The 16,412-nt window shown below is 37.5% G+C and overlaps 1 pseudogene; it reads left to right on the plus strand.

The window, feature by feature from the left end:
* The first annotated feature begins 11,036 nt into the window (after positions 1–11,036).
* On the plus strand, positions 11,037–12,577 carry LOC139881002 (protein GLUTELIN PRECURSOR ACCUMULATION 3-like; annotated as a pseudogene).
* Positions 12,578–16,412: the final 3,835 nt, after the last annotated feature.

Here is a 16,412-nt window from a genome sequence, read left to right on the forward strand (position 1 = left end):
AGGTAACTTTTTTAGCGTGAGGGTTGCTGGGTTTTTTAGTATTTGTATTGTATTGACTACGGAGTGAAGAACTGCATGGAAAATTTGTCTATGCCCAATGTTCAAAGTAGCATACATCTCTCGCCAAGCTCGATCAAGTATTTCACGATCGTGATTTAACTGGTTATTCAATAATCGATTTTTAGCTGGAGCGGAGCTATAATTAGAAGGAAGAGGCGACATGGAATATTTCTGGAGAAGCCATTGGAAATCCCAAAGGGCTAAATTTTTAACTCTATCTTTATAAATGTAAATGTTTGTAATTCCACCTGGAAGTTATAATATATGTCGTTGGCCATCATTTTTGAAGTGTTATCAAAGAGAACTGCGTAATCGAATACATCGCAGAGCATGAGAATGATGACAAAAAGAGAAATGGAAAAGTTTTTTTTAGTCATGTTATGTAGATTTTTTGTAACTTTGTGATATTAAGCGTTTTTGTTTGGCTGTACGTTTTAGGTAGTGTATATATAGTAGGGACGATGAATTTAATATTATGGAAAAGACCCTTAATTAATTCCTGATGATGACTTTCAGTTAAATACAATACAAATACTAATAGTAATAATACCAAGCAGACTTGTTTCAAAATGACAAGTTAATTAAGAGCAGCCGCTACGGCTTGCCAATTTGTCATTCCATGAGAAATTTCATGCCTTTTAACATGCATCTGTCTTTCCATAATTATTCATCCCTGCTTGACTACTAACTAAGTCAGCCATTCTAAAGCCTAAATCCCAAACAACGCGAAGGGTGCAAATTATATACCAAAAACGTTGTTCGTTAGCAGCAACATAAGTAGTCAACTTGAAAGGCCGTAAAAATATAGAGGAGAAAAGGAATTAAATTATTGTAAACAAAAGAAACACGTAGCAAAGGTATAAAAGATGTGGAAAAATTTAAGCGGTATATTTAAGGAGTTCGAAGTCATACTTTTAGAAATTGGCAAAGTCAGTGGCATTAGGACTCGTTGTTTTTTTTTGGTTCTTTAGCTGCATCTGAAGTTTGGCATTGTTCTTGAGATTGGAGATCTTTTACGGCCTTCTCAGAATCCGTAATAGATTTTGTCATGGTTGCAAAGAGGTTATTTTTTTTTGTTTCTCCTTATAGAAATAAAGGCATAACGTTGGATAAAAAAGTAAGGTGCTTACCTGTTTGTCGTTTCGGGTCCCATATCAATATTTGCAGCAGCATCTATTTCTTTGTCGTCTCTATAAAAAAACCGAAAGATAATAATAATAATGTATCAGTGAGTTATGGGTAGAGGAAGGAAGAAAGAAATAGAGAAATGTAAGCAAACAAAATGAAGTAAGTATTTTTACTTGTCTAAGATAGTCGTAGATGATTGATCATCGCCAGCAGCAGCAAGGGCAACACCGACATCAAGTAAATATGGTTCAGAGGGTATTCGTGGTTCGTTAGCGCTCACGGCTGATCGGTCATCCAATTCAGCTGCTGTATCAAGAAGCATGTCAATACCGTCAAAATGATCATCAGTTGTGGATGTGCATGGAGGAAGCGTCTCTTGAACAACTAAATGTTCCTGTGATTTTGTATGTTCAGCAGTCGCAGATTTTTCCTCGGCACCTTCTCCAAATTGAACGGACATCAATTGTTGATCAGTAGCACTGTGATCAGAAATTTTGAGGCTGTGTTGATTTTTTTTTTATGAACAGCAATGCGAGCGGAGTTCATTGTAGGAAAAAGGAGCAGATTGATGAGATGGGAGAAGAATATGAAGGAATTAAAGGGAAAAAACTGTAACTCACTTATCAGACGGAGACTGTGAATCATCACGATGCCGGGCAACGTCATCGAAATCTGGATGCGTCGTAGCAATATAGGTTAGAAGCTGTTCATCTGTGATGTAGTCTTCTAAATTAGTTGTATCAGCTTGTATATCACTTGACACACTTTTCTCAGTGTCAGAAGTTGGTTTGTCAGAGAGGACGTCACTGTCTGGCATGAAGCTTGTCGAAGCGGTGGAAGGAGAAAGTTAGTGAACATAGCAAAAATAAGGAGGATGAAAAAGAGAATTAGCATAATAAATTCAAACCTTTTCGAAGGTGCATCTGTATGAGGACTATCATCATAGGTGAGGCGACGCATAACTCTCCTAAAAAAAGGGGAATACGGGAAGTTAGCATCATATGAAAGGAATAAAAATAAAGCGAAAAGGGGAAAGAAAAAAAATTAAAGGGAAAAATGGAGAGAAAAGCAAACTAAGCTAACCTAGCAGGTAGAGCTGTATCGGTGACATCATGTGTATCTATTTTTTTTCCCCGCTCATCAGGGCTTTCAAAATAGAAGTTAGAAATTAGACATAAAATGGTAGATTAAAATAGAAAAATGAGAAGGAAATCGATAAAGGAAGTTAGTAATTAATAATACCTTTTGGGAGGGGTAACCAATTCGGGAAAAGATATATCTTGAGAGAGTAAATTATCCATAGTACCAGTCGAAACCGTAGGCAAGTCAGATGAGGTCCCAATTGAAGGATCATCAGTAGGTTTATGCAGGCTAAATTTGGACACTCCCTGACAAATTTTTTAACGGTGAAGGACATAGACTTATTACGTATTTGGATATTATCTATGGAGACGTAGAAAAATCCTTCCAGATTTTCAATGCTGGCTAGCATAGAAGAAGGGACAAATGTAGACTTTAAAGGTTTTTTAACGTTCTCAGCTGAAACCCCAAAAATTTTGGCGGCGATATTATCAAATAGAACAAAGTTGGGGAAAAATGATGCATAACAGGAATCGCTTTTTTTTCATGTAATTGGGGAAAAATGCGGTTGTAAATGAGGTGTTGCGAAATTAAATTTCTGGTCAAGAAGGTAAAAAGCAAAATGTACGTGGAAAGAGTACCTTGCCACACTATATTCTTGCACACCATGATGACCGCAAATGTAGGTGTCGGTCTTGGGATCTCTAGAAACAACCTGATTACAGCTCAGACATGCATTGTACCACCAGCCTCGGAAATTATCAATTCCAACAACAATAGCAGGGCATTTATATATTTCTCCCTGGAATTAAATAAATAGATAGTATTGTGAAATGATGTAAGGAGGCAGTGAACAAAGTGAAATTTAGAAACGCATGGGGTGGGGGGCAAAATATAGAAGCGTTTACTAATCATTAGTGCGACATCTATACCGGGATTCATACCGCATTCAATGCTTTATCAAGCTTGAGAAGTTGTTCCATGTTTTTGAGATGTATGTCTTCTAAAGAGTGATATCTAGCCAGATGGCGACTATCATCAATTTGAATGACATTTTTTGCAAACCTAAATGCATATTTGGTGAAGGAATTTAGAACATCAAGGAAAAATGTAGGTGGAAGTAAATGAAGCATTTAATAAATAATCGGCAAACATGTGGCTAAAATCGTGATACATAGGGATGTGCTGATTAATTTGCATGATCGTACCAGTGGTTGTCGATAGTTTGTCAATACCTGTGGAGGACCGAGCAGCAGCTAAACATAGGAGCGGGAAAGGAGATAAAACAAATAATAGGAGAATAGAGGCTTACCATCAATTGTTTTAACAATTATTCCTTTTAAAACGATGAGAACGTATTAGAATTTTGAAAGGTCCAACAGAAATTCATCATTGAACTGGTTATCAAACGGAGGCCAAAGAATTACTTCCTTTTCATAACCACTAAGAGAGAGGAAAAGAATAAATCAATAGAGTTTTCAGATCTTTTTTGTTAAGAATGTATGAGCAATGATAAATATAAGAATCATATAAGGAGGAGGAGAAAACCAGAACTACTGGTTACACGAACCTTACACTTTGTAGCTTTAGAATTTTTTTTGGGGAAAGACCATCAGGAAATAGCGGGAGGGGCGGATATATGATCATCACAATAGCAGCGAATATATTTGATATTATGAAAAAACATAAATATGTGATTGAAAGGAATAAATATCGAAAATCGTTTGGTTTTTTGTGTGATTTAAGGAAATTTGCAGCAACTTAGTTGTAATACGCAATGAGGATGACATAAAAGAAGTGAAAGAAGAACAATAAATAGAAACAATGCTTACCAGAAATGAACTCCAAAGGTATTAGATCATAACGGCATAAAAGAATGCAGACAGGATGACCTTCATACTTTGTTACCATCGTATTTGCGGTTAGCTTCAGCGACCATAGGCAAACAGCATATTGGAATTTCGGGAGGTTGCACTGGAGAATAAAACCATGTAGTTGGATAATTTTGCCCACTGGAAAGTAAGGTGGAAACATATGAGCAATTTTCCGGTGCGCAGAAGCTTGGATGGCTCTACCCTAGACCAACATACAAATGAAAATGAAAAATGGAGACAATAGAGTGTAAAATGACAATAAAACAACATGAGTAAATAACTTAAAAAGGGGAAAAAGAGGCTTACTTCTTCATCGAGCAAAATAGCATCGAAGGTGACATAATCAGACCTCGTAGGTATTCGATGAGTCCATGCATTTAGCACTCTGACACGCAGAACTGGATTGCGCATTTGATTCAATGTGGAGATGGTTGCATATGAACCAGGCCAAGCTAATTCCCTGTAGGTTGCAAACGAAAAAAGGAATTATGAATTGGGAAAATCATGCTATAAATAATAATTAAATTGATAATTGAGACAGGAACATAAGCAAATATGGAAAATCAAATGTACTTGATTGATATAGACTTACGGCTTTGTATATCTTCGAAAACTTCTCTATAAACAATATTTTTAGTGTGACCATTTTTAATGGATCATCAGATTGAATAAGAATATGTAGGCCAGAAGGGCTGGTGACCCTAGACAATGCAACATAAAATTGGCCATGAGAGAAAACTGGTTTAGGTAAATATAAGCCAATGGATTTTAAGGTTTGGCCTTGGCTTTTGTTGATGGTCATTACGTAAACAATTTTTAACGGGATCTGCCTTCGCTTGAGAATGAAAGGCCATTTTGGATTAGTAACAGTGATCGAAATCCTAGGTATATGAGCAACTTCTCCAACTTTTGATCCATTAACTATGATGGCTTCAATAATATTTTTAGTGCAGCGCCTAACAACCAATCTAGTTCCGTTGCATAAACCTTTGTTTGGATTTAAATTTCGTAGAAGGATAACCAGGCAATCAGGCTTTATCGATAGCTTATGATCTGGAGCCCCATTAGCCTTCAAACTATTAAGAAAGTCTGTAGGATACAAAATTGTCGCGTCTTCTGAATCAGCACCCTTTTCCGCCACGCAATCACAACTTAAATATTAATGTAATGTGCCTGGCAGGTTGGAAAGGATGTAGGAGTTTACAATATCCACAGTTTCATTGAGCGGGCACACAATCGCCCTTTGCTGTAGATAGGCGAGATTTTTGGATCTGATACAGGTTGCACTAAATATTCTGACGGCACCTTAATCCACTCGCCGTCTAAATCATCAGAAAATGAGCAGTATGGATAGGTACCATCACCCACACGGAGCAACCAATCCGCGAAGTTCCACACCTGTTCCTTCTGCATGGGCGATAAAGAATTTGAAGCTAGCCTCATATTTAAGGACAATGTGAGAAGTGTGAAGTGTGTTCATAGTTCTGATCTTGTGATGGATGCATCAAGAGCGTCATATCTTTCTGCACCCTCCACCACAGGCAGAAGCTGCCTAAAATCCCCACCCAACAGTAATGTTTTTCTCCCGAACACAAACTTATCTTGTTCATCCTCAGACAAGCAAAGGTCGTTCAAAGTGCGATTCAAGACTTCAAAACAGTGGCGATGTGTCATTGGGACCTCATCCCATATGATTAAATTGGATCATTGAATCAATTCGGCCAAGTTTGTCTTCTTTTTGATGTCGCGAAGAAGCAACTATAAGTATAATAAAGCCCATTGATCTTAATTTGGCGGTAATGGTCTCGTACAAAAAAGTTTTCCCAGTTCCACCGAAGCTGTAAACAAAATATGGGTTTGGATTATTATTGACTACAGAGTCTACAATCGTATGGAAAATCTGTTTATGCTCGACGTTTAGAGTAGCATACATCTCTCGCCAAGTTTTATCAAGTAGTTCACGATCGTGATTTAACTGCTCGTTCAATAATCGGTTGCAGCTGAAGCAGAGCTATAATCAGAAGGAAGAGGAAGCTTGAAGCGTTCTAATGACATCAAATATATCTCGAGAAGCCATTGTAACTCCCAAAGGACCAAGCTTTTAACTCTATCTTCATCAATGTAAATGTCGGTAGTTTGCAACTCAACCTGGAAGTTATAATATATGTCGTTGGCCATCATTTTCCAAGTCTTATCAAAGAGTGTTGCGCAATCGGATACATCGCAGAAGACCAGAATGATGACAAAGAGAGTTCGAAGGCTTGAAGAAGGGGCCCATAATGAAGCGTCTATCATAGCATTCTCCCATTCTCTATCATCCCCTAACAACCCTCTAGCATTGCAGGCATCGTGAAAGGTTTTGTGCAAAACACCATTGACTATTTTCAAATCCGAAAAAGATTGAGCCCCTTTACAAATTGTAAGCAAGGTACGGAGGAAAAATAGCTCACCAGAGTTTGGGCTAATATAAGGCAACCTATCTATTGTATGGCCTCGACGCCGCCTCGACCATGTTTTTTCTCAACATCCCAAACCCAAGACTTAGGGAAGTCTAAATAAGTCAAGTGTCTTGCATCTGGGAAGAAAGAATTAACAGCAAACCATTCAGTGAGCATGGTACACCTACAACAAGGATTATCAAGTATAGATTGTATTGTTGCGTCATCCCTGAAATAAATAGGATTTTGAGAAGGCAAATGCACAGTTAATCGAAGCACAATTGGATTCCTCTCATGAATTGGGAAATCAGCTAGTCTCCAAAAAGCTTCATATGCCGAAGATACCTGCAATCTAAATATGCCTTGATTTCATTGGTTGGAGGTGACCAACTACGAATAAAGCTTACCTCAGATTGAGCAATGGGGCGCACATTTGGGCGTTCAGAATGATTTTCCACGATAACTTTTGCTCGATCAGGGCCTTTATGTATATATTTAAATAAATACTTCATCAAGTTGCCATGGTTGTAAATTTAGACATTGATGTGGACTTGGTACTTAACAATTAAATCTCTATTAAACGGCACGACAAACCTGTTGTCTAAAAGTTCATTTGTAGCACATCTCAATCCCGACTCCCTCCTCTTATAAACAACAAAACCATTTATGTCTGTTGTTGTCCTAAGGCAAAACGGCTTTGAGAAGTTTTTGGAACAGACGCCATCTTTCATGCAAGATGCAGCAGGATTAGCAGCACCGCATGGGCCATGCATCATGTAATTCGAAACAGCCGTATAGCCAGCAGGATCAATAGCAGGATCGGAGAGCTCAGCACTGATAATTCTTTCAACTATGCTTGGCATTGCGTCTTCAAATTCCCGGGTCTGCCAAACAACCATATGAACATGTGGGAGGCCCCTTTTTTGGAATTCAACACTATGCATATCTATACACAACGAAGGAAAAGTTGTTTAATTTTTTTTTAAGGCGGCGGGAAAGAACGAAGGGCATGGTACAATTCATTGAGGAATGTAGTTAGGCTTTAAAAGTGATGCTTTTGAAAAGTTTACCTGCGATAGAAGCTCCGAAAAACTTATTTTTTGTTAGATCCTCCCTAAAAGCTTTTAACTTCATCCTAAATACCCTGTCAACAACGTCAGGCTTGTCAACGGCAGCTGTTCCTATTGAATCAGCAAAAGCTTTTGCAATTTCTGGCCAATTTGTGTTGCATGTGAAAGTAATGAATAAATGTGGAAATCCATATTCACGAAAGATAGACATAGGATCATGATAATTCTTTATCATGTATCTAGGTGTTCCTGTAATGCTGGATGGCAACACGATCCTCTTATCAATATCGTGAGCATTTGTATCTCCCCTCAAATAAGCATCCTCCACACCACTAAGGAAATCAACTCTGAGTTTAGCTGGATTATGCCAAATATATTCGAGCCTCGAATTCTCAACGTTAGTGAAAGCGATGACGATATATTGTTGCATAAACGGCCGCCAAGTTGAAGAGTAGGAGTAGGACCAAGTCTATGCATGAGAACATATTTATAAAATTCTTGTTAGGTAACAAATGATCTCTTAACGACCTGGCCAGTGGCAGGAACTACGTATGGAATATTAAGCCTAAATCCATCCTCCCCATACGGGAAAAGCAAGGGAAATTATATCGCCATGACTAATGGGTGCAACTCACTAACTCGCTGCAGATTATGCTCCTTATGTTGGACAATAAGATCCCTCCCATTTGTATTGCCGTTAAAATCATCTACTATAAGTCCGGCAATTTCAGGTGCGGTCGGCAACTCATATTGCAAGCCATCTGATCGGCGATCACCAATGAGGCACAACCTCAAAGGTCGGTATTAGTCCTTAAGAAACATATCCCTAACCATCCGGAAAGATTTAGCAATCGCATTAGTACGATCAAGCATACACAACAGATCTCGAACAATATCCTCATCTAAGCCTCCATCATCGGAAGAATTAGATTTAAACACACTGGCACGATTGCGAACTTCGTTGGCAGTGTCAAATATATACATCTGAGCATACTTGGGTCTTTGACCATCAGGCGGCAGTAAAGAACCAATTCTGTGATAACTACCTCCGCATATTTTGTAGACATAAGGACCAGATGTATCGTTGATTGAGTGGATAACTTTCGCTCTACATGAAATGAAGCTATACCCAGAATTGTATTTCCTAATTTTTTGTCGAAATTTTTTAGACACAGAACCCCCATGAGGGTCCAAAAGGCCCTTTAAAGGTTGAGGCGGTTCAGAAAATAAAGATAGCCTAATCCTTCCTTGCTGGCGATACAAAGTGAATTTGGTGATGTAAGTCATGGAAGTGTGGCCAGATCTCTCCTGAGGCCAATTAGCGGAGCCATAGTAGACACAGACAGAAATAGGCAGCCCAAGATAATGGACATTTTCTGTGGGCTGGGAGGGGGTTGGATTGAGGCGGCGCCGAATCCTCCTGCGTAACCCGGAAGAAGCAGAAGTTTGAGAAGCAACAGGAGGTTGAGGAACAGAATTTACATTTACGGAGCAATGAGACGGCATAGAATTTGGCCCACAGCAATTACTTGTACGTAATGCATCATTCGTTTCGCTAGAATGATGGGTAACTGGTTGCGGGGCAGGAGACGTAGAAGTAGAAGTAGAAGGGCGCGGAGTAGACTGAATAGTAGCAGGGAGTCGAGGAGTGTGAGGAAATGCAAGTCCATCATCTCGCGCAGTGGATCGTGGGCCATGTCTGGACCGCCGGGAAGATGGTTGAACCGTAGAAATTGGATGTAGAGAAGGACCATCCGAAGAGTTGCTAGCTGGTACATGAATAGGATGTGCAAATGGCGAACTATGAGGGATGCGGCGCCTAGGAGTCCTACAATTGGAAAAATGAACCAACTAAAAGTTGGTCCACAATTGAAGGACGAGCATGAAATGTTATGCAATAAAGAAGAAGTATTTATAATGTAAGTATTGATGGCTAACCCAGAAGAAGCGGAAGTTTCAAAACTGGTAGAAGGCGGAGAAACATAATGTACATTCTTAAAGGATTGAGAAAGCATAAAATTTGCCTGTGGCAATCAATTGCACATAATCCATTATTCCTTGCGCTGGAATGAGAAGCAACTGCATTGTGAGCAGAAGCAGCATAAATAGTAAGGTGTGGAGCAGACTGAATTGAAGTGCGGAGTCGAGAACTATGAGTAAATGAAAAGGCATAATTTCTCGCTGAGGAGTGTGAGGCAGGCTTGGAGCGTTGTAAAGCTCGTGGAGCGCAAAAATTTGAAGTTACAGAAGGACGAGATGAAAACTCGGCAAGCGAAATATGACCAGAATGAATAAATGGTGAACTATGAGATGAGCGGCGCTTAGAAGGCCTACAAACAAAAACATGAACCAGTTGAAATCTGGTCCACAATCGATAGGCTTGCAGGAAAGATCAAGGGGGGAAAAAGGGAGCATTAGTGACGTAAAAATTGGCCAATAAGCTTTAGTTGGATCCCATCGCAGCAGCAACTTAATATTCAATCGTAGAGATTTTACAGGCCTGCCTAGATTAATTATTGGGGTTAAATCATAATGAATCATATACTATATTCATAGAGCAGATACAATCAATTGTTAATATTTGCAATCTGGAAAATGTCACTTTACTTTCAAAAGAAGCAAGCACTGAATAGTGAAGAGAAACTGACATTTTATTGGAGTGTGTAAAATCTTGACAATGATATGGGAAGAATATCTTGCAACCAAATAGGACCTGGAGGGTAAAAAAGCCAAAAGGGGAAAAGTTAGCTGTAGAATATATCGAATCAAAAGAAGCTACACACCAAGTGAAACTCATCAGATTTAGTTGAAATTCGAAATAAAGCAGTAAACTAATAGTGGACATGCAATTATTATAATTAGCAAAGAACCATAAACACAATTGTCATAGAGGAGAGCGAGGCAGAAGCTGTAAGACATAGAAGGGCATAAAATAAATTCATGGAATCAAGAAATGAGCTTGCTTTTACACTCATATCACCATTCAAGCATATGGCATACACATCTTGAAACATAAAATATAAGCCAGAGCTATTAGTACAAATGTCTGCAATAAAATAGGCGATGAGTTAAAATTTGTGTGCAAATGGAAGCAATTTTCAATTGAACACAAATTATTAGATGATAATATCAGTAGAAATGGCTGCAATAAAATAGCTTAAGAGTTGATTTATTATATATTATATACTATCTATGGAGAAAATCGTAAAGAAAAGTTGAAAAATGGCTGCAATAAATGAATTCGGACTCAGGTTTGGATTCAAATCAAGACCCATGGGTGGATATTCAGGAAGTTGAAAAATATGACAGTCAGATGAAGACCAGACGACCATAGCTAGCCTATTATAGGAACAAAATATCAGAATTTAGACAGATAGAGAAAGAGAATGCATTATTAGGTTCGAGGTTCTTCCTCAGATTTCTCTGAAATTCCGCCTCAACCACGAAGGTAAATTTCTATATATGTATTGTATCGGTATACTTGTGTGTGTATGTGATTTCATTAAGAAGATCAGCTGAATCAATGATCAATTATTGTTTCGATTATTTTTTCAGTGGACATACAGCTGTCAATATCGGAAAATCGAAGCTTATAATCTTTGCCGGTCTTGTCGACAAGAAATTTATCAATGAGATGACAGTCTGACATTGGTACTTTCTGTATTCTATATTTTGTGCTCAATAGGTGGAATTTTTAATAAAGTTGTGATTCTGATGTTGGGAATTTCTCTTTTCTTTTGGTTGTTTAGAGAACAAACTATGGGTTCAACCAGAGTGCAGTGGGAATGGATGAAATGGACAATTAGGTCCGAGCCCACGAGCATTTCACATTGGTGTGTCAATTGATTGCTATATGTTCATCTTTGGTGGACTGTCTGGCAACAGAAGGTAGTATTTTTCGAAGCCAATCTTATTTATATATTGAAATCATGGAGTTCTACTTTGAGCAGTCTGTATCTGTTAAATTACCCTTTAACTGATGATTTGGGATATTTCTATTTCAGGCTAGGTGATTTCTGGGTTTTAGACACATGTAAGTTCTTGTTTTGCCTTAAAATGGATTTCTCGTTTGTGTATTCATGTGGCATCGAATAATCTGTTTGAGTTTAATTTTTTATCTTACATGAATTCAGATACATGGCAACGGTCAGAACTGACCAGTTTTGGTGACTTACCTTCGCCATGGGACATTGATGCAGCTTCAGCTATTGGAAACAGTAAAATTGTTATGTGAGTATCGATACTTAGGTTAGTTTATCAAGCATTCGATGTGAATTTTCTTGCAATTAAGTTGAATATGCAGAATTTCATGGATTGCAGGTATGGTGGCTGGGATGGGAGAAGCTGCTTGTCCGATGTGTTTGTACTTGACACAAGTGATTTATTTTCTGTAATTTTCCTTTCTTTTTTTGTTGGAAGGATCAGGGTCTATGACGTTAATTGCTTACTTTTTTCATTGAACAGTATCCCTTGAGCGGACCGAGCTTTAAGTGACTGGATCATTGGCTCCACGTAGATGCGGTGACATAGCTACTATGTTGGAGAAAAGGTTGCTTGTTTATGGTGGCAGAGGTGAAGTGTCAATCGATGTCCTTTTTAAAATTTTCACTAAAGCTATTCTTTTATTGAGGATGGAATCAATACATAATGACTGCTTGACTTAATTAGAATGTTTTTGATACGTCTAAAGTGATTCTTAACTTTGGCAGGAGGTGGTGGGCCAATCATGGGAGAGTTGTGGGCTTTGAAGGGTCTGATTGAAGAAGGTTCGTTGTTACTTTATAGTAGTTGTCTGTGTTTTCTCAATTTTCAAAAGACTGGCATATCATAATCATATCCAGCTTCTATGATTTTTCATCTTTATTTGTAAAGTGTCTTATTTAATAACGTGGTTTTTTCAGAGCAGGGCAAATATGTCGCTCTTTAAAAAAAGTCACAAAATAGAAGAGATTAAAACAATGGGCCAACAAAAGCCCATAAATAAAATGGGCTGTATTTTTTTCTAGAAAGTAAAATGGGCTGAATTTATTTAGTTGAATATACATACTGTGCATTTGATTCAACATTGATGTTTTCTTTTCCACTTAGTATAATATTGGAAATTTGACTTTCCAGGTTAGCTATGGAGTTGATACTACGTACTGAAATTCAATTCCCAGATAGGCTTGAACTTCCGAGGAAGCACATGGTCGTTGAAAACTCCAAGTCGTTCAGGTTTTGCCCATTTGTTTGCCGGGTCGTCGATAAATTAGGGCAATTAGTAGTAGAAGGAGAAGGGAAAAATGATTCGAAAGCTCGAAATCGGATGTTTATCCTGGGAAGGGGATTTTTTGGTCAATTCTTCGCTGAAGACCTCAAAAACAAAGGCTTGTATTACATTTGTTATTATCAGTTGTTACATATTTTCATTTGGAATTGTAATTTGACTTCAAATGTTTACGCTTTAATTGTGAAGGATCGTCTCTGGAACTTGTAAAAATCCAGTGAGGAAGAAGAAATGTGGAGAAAAAAGATTTGATGCTTTCCAATTTGATGCAAATGAGCCTCAGTGAGTTATTATATTTCCAACTTCTTGTTTCTTCATTCTTTAGTTATTTATCATTAATTTCTTTAATTTTCATAGTGGAAGCACTAAATACTTTAAGAAGTCACACACATTTGCTTGTCTCTATACCTCCCGTTATGGTTGTTGGTGATCAGGTATGGCTTCTATCGAATATTATTTGTTCTATGTTGGCATTGTTAAGTTTTTAGTTACAAATATAATTTAAATTGGGTGATCGCATTGGTATCAATACAGATGCTATGACATGAAGATCTTCTAAGAAGTACACTAAGTGGTGGGAGTCTTCAATGGCTATGTTATTTGTCAACAACCAGTAAGTATGTCTGCTTTATGCTATTTAGTTTCTATCGCTCAGGCAGGTGAAAGATATCGTGAAAGCTGTGAAGAAAAGGCTACAGCACAAAAATCCTAAAGTGCAGTTGCTTGCCTTAACGGTGATTCCCTCGACAGTGTGGAGATTTCTATTGAGTATTGAATTTCTTCCCATGTAGGAGTTTGTGTATTCTTTTAGGATGATTTAGTGCAAAGTGTTATTACTTTCAGTCTTTTAACTTTGTCACTGCTTCATTTTGTAGCTGTTGGAGACCATGCTGAAGAATTGTGGTGATCATGTACATTTTTAGATTGCAGAGAAGAATATATTGGGGGAGATGGTCAAAATTGTGAAGAAAAAGGTACATGTTTATATATGTTAATACACAATTTGCATAGTTACTTTACTGCCTCGTTGAGTCATCCATTGTAGCCATATTTATGTAGATGGAACTTAAGTAGGTGCATTCAAAACAATCACTACAAATTTAGTGACATAGGGAGAGCGTAAACGCTACATATTATATCGTTATTCTATTCGGTAAACATAATATATACTGGACTGCACACCACAAAATTGGATGCTGATGTAAAACCTAAATGCACAACAATCTTTTTTCAGCTTTATTTTAATGAATATCTTACTCTTCATAGTTCAATCAATTTCTATCATGAAATCAGGCAAGAATGAACAGAGTACATGTATAAAACACAGCAGACTCCAAGTGAAATCAGAACAGTGGCTCATTATCGTTAATCATGGGCAACAGGAATTCAAAAACCAGACAGCACCAAAAAGACAGAAAGTAACATTGTAATATCTAACTCAAATAAAAATTACGGAATCAGCGGAGGAAGCAATTACCTGCTGTAAATCGACTGTACACAGCCTCAAGAAAGCAGACAAACGCTGTGAAGGAAAAGAGAGCGGAAAACAACAAAATTCAGCATAAAAATCGGCTTAAGAACAAATAACGTGCAGGCATACAACAAAAATAAATGTGAAAAGGGAATCACCTCCTTTATAATCGACGAGGGAAAGGTCACAAACGGGAAAAAGTGCAGTCCTACACCAAAAAATCGAAGTCAGAAAACGAATAGCGCACTGAGAATGATACATACTGGACAGTACACCATAATTGGATGCTGATGTAAAACTTAAATGCACAGCAATCAGGTCTGATTTAATCCATTCACTTAAACAGATTAATTAAGATAATTAAGTTGGATTGCAGCTGAATGTTATCTTCATGTATCTTGGAGAAAAACTCATAGCATAATTCGTATATGAAACCAACGGTAAGTACATTCATTCTGTATCTGTAGCGTATTTTTTATTAAAAATGGGAACATACACATTTTTAAGGATGTTCAGAACTTTAGAGCAAGATGGAATATCTACAATCACACGATGAATACGCATGCATATTCTGCTATCCTATATTGATGTTGAATTAATTATTGGATTCTAAAATTAATTAATTTTGGCAGGCAATAAGATGCTATGCAAGCTCTAACGTAACAATCCGTGACATAAAAATCGTCAGCAGTCCTCAGCGTCACTTGAAATATGATAGTTCAAATGATATGAAAGTTGACAATATCACAATTCTTTCACCAGAAAACAGCCCAAACACCGATGGGATTCGCTTACAGAAGACACAGAATGTTGAGATTCACCATTCTGATATCGGATGTGGTAAGCACTTAAAATTATTTAATTAGGATTGATGAAGAATATTTAAGCTAGATATGCTTTTTTATTTTTTCACAGAAATAGATATGCTTTTTAAATAGCTTGTACTTCTGCCTAATTCCAGAATGACCAACTCCATATCGAACGGAAAACGTGTTCGATCAATTTCTCTCACGAAATCAGGCAAGAATTAATAGAGCACATGTATAAAACACAGCAGACTCCCAGTAAAATTAAAACAGTGGCTCATCACCGTTAATCATGGGCAACAGGAATTCAGAAAGCAGAGAGCACCAAAGAGAAAGAAAGCAACATTCTAACATAGAACTCAAATAAAAAACAGGGAATGAGTAGAGGAAGCAATTACCTGCTGCAAATCAGCTGTACAGAGGCTGAAGAAAGCAGATGAACGCTGCAAAGGAAAAAAGAGTGAAAACAGTAAAATTCAGCATAAAACTCGCCTTAAGAACAAATAATGTGCAGGCATACAACAAAAACAAACGCGAAATACATACTGGACAGCAGACGACAAAATTGTATGCTGATATAAAATCCAAATGCACAGCAATTTTTTTTCAACTTTATTTTAATGAATATCTTACTCTTCATAGTTCATAAAAACAGTTGAATGAAATAAAGTATTTTTGATGAATGTTGCAGGCAGATATGCAAGTGAGGGATAAAATCATAGTTCTTTTAGACTCTTGGCAAGAAGCATTTGGTGGTCCTGGAGAAAAACGTTCTCAGTACTATTAGGCCTATGATGAGCTAAGGGTAAGCAAATAAGTCATGACTTCTAACCTCTAATTTGTTTTTGGATGATTAACTGTGTTGTATTGTAACATCAATGAATATTGTTTTTATGTATCCTTATGTTCAGTCCTTGTAAATCACTTGGACAGGTCGAGATGGGCTTCTATCACCAACAGCAAACCTAATTCAAGAATGACCAACTCCATATCGAGCGGAAAAACACATTCAATCAATTCCTCTCATGAAATCAGGCCTTGTAAGATTAGATCAATGTTTCATTAGTCCATTGTATCAGGAAAATGTTTTTCTTTCATAGAGGTTCTTTATTTAATGAAAACTGTGGTACTATCATTGTGTGTATATGAAAAGTCATTGGAAAAATTGGGTTGCACAAATGGCGGCGCTCTGGTATTCAGTTCCCTCAGTATTCATTAA

Source organism: Rutidosis leptorrhynchoides, unplaced genomic scaffold (assembly GCF_046630445.1).
Source record: "Rutidosis leptorrhynchoides isolate AG116_Rl617_1_P2 unplaced genomic scaffold, CSIRO_AGI_Rlap_v1 contig103, whole genome shotgun sequence".
Taxonomy (NCBI): Eukaryota; Viridiplantae; Streptophyta; class Magnoliopsida; order Asterales; family Asteraceae; genus Rutidosis; species Rutidosis leptorrhynchoides.